This window comes from Hyposmocoma kahamanoa, unplaced genomic scaffold, assembly GCF_003589595.1.
Source record: "Hyposmocoma kahamanoa isolate Upper Pololo Valley unplaced genomic scaffold, ASM358959v1 100021, whole genome shotgun sequence".
In the NCBI taxonomy this organism is placed as follows: Eukaryota; Metazoa; Arthropoda; class Insecta; order Lepidoptera; family Cosmopterigidae; genus Hyposmocoma; species Hyposmocoma kahamanoa.
Window position 1 is genome coordinate 18562512 of NW_020653200.1, and position 1793 is coordinate 18564304.

Here is a 1793-nt window from a genome sequence, read left to right on the forward strand (position 1 = left end):
TGTCCAGAGTGAGCATTTGAAAAAAAAACCAGAATCATTTATAGTATAAACTACACTACATATATATAGGTATATATGATGTTTTTTCTTGTGAGTTTTTGTGTTGGTGAGCGTTGAAATTTTTTTATCTTACCGGAAGAGGCGAAGTGAGCGCAAAAGTTTGGGAACCTATGATTTAAGACATAAGTTAGGTTAGGAGACTTTTCCTACTCAAACTGGGTGAGTCTCCTACTTAATTTAGAACACAAAATTTAACGGACTTCCTACAGGTATTAAAGATTTATTTATTTATAAAATATCATACATGCACTGCCATATTTTACATGGTAACGTTTATATTTATAATAGCGTTTGAAAAATACTTAGTTGTTAGTGGACAGATAATTACACCGTGTCGGAGTTATTTTAACCGGGTCGCTACAATTATACTAATCTTAACTACGATCACCGTAGTAATACGTATGTACCTATGGTACTATATACAATATAGTAATAGGAACGGGTGCACATAGCGTATTTAATATAATTGGAAAGGGCTTTATTACCTTTGCCGTCGATAGTCAATATGTACTAGTGGAATCCATTTACTTGATTATGGTGATATTTTATTTAGTATAACATATTTTGGAAATATTTATGTGCTAAAGTCATGCAAGATCAATTTGTGTAAATATTTACTAATTTCTGAAGAACAATGAATGATTGCGACCATTAACTTGGATATAACATTTCGATGTCTTACTTTCTCAAACTCGCATCTTATAAAGAGTGATTATTCAGGAGATGGCAAAACTTTCTATTTATTTTAAATTTCTTATCAAGGGTGTTAATTTGGATGCATTACCATAAGAATATATATAAAAGCAAGTGTGTGAATATGAAGGAAACGTGATGTGAAATCAGGCGGACAATTTGTATGGACACACCACTTTTTGCATTTCAGTAACTGTTTGTGCTTTGAGATACGAATTTGAGAGAGTAAGTCTACGATTTGCAACAAACTTTTAGGTACCTTTATTGCAAATATTTTAATGAAATGTGGTAAGGTAGTATTAATAACTTTCACTAATGTAATGATATCACATTGCTTGTTTTCTGGATATTGTTTAGTGTATTAGACAGGCAAGAAATACAATAAAAGCTTAATCCTAAGATAAATTGAATTAATAAATCAATTTAATATTTGAATAAAATTATTTTTTTTGTTTAGTTATGCACAGTATATGATTGAAGGATCACACACTGCACAAACCAGCACACCACTGGACGAACGTACAGAGATTTTCACAGTATTTACTAAAATGTAAGATTTCAATGGTAAATTTTGTGATTAGGTCGGTAAAGCATTATACCTACCGTATAAACGAGCTTATGTTAGCTATTGACTGATTACTGTTCGCTGATGATGATGATGAAAGTATACACAAAATCCAGGTAAATGACTGTCGGCACAGTTCAAATCGGTGCCCTCTGTTGTTAAAGTGCTAAACTAAATAGAGAACTGTATAAGCGCAACGTTTTCAATATATTCTGCAAGATGTCGGCTCGGTAGTTATAAAGTGTGGTTTTATTTCCAAATTACATTTTTTTTAATTCTAAGTCGAAGAACACGAAATATTGTTATTATAGCCACCAAAATGTACGTGACTTAACCATTTTGTTGGTAGGTGAATGGGCTTGACAAAATATTCCACGTATAAGATACTCACGCCATCTATTGTCGTATTGCGGAAGTAGAAGTAAGTAAAAATGTGCCACCAGCAGGGTGTTTTCGGTACTACAATCTATCCCTC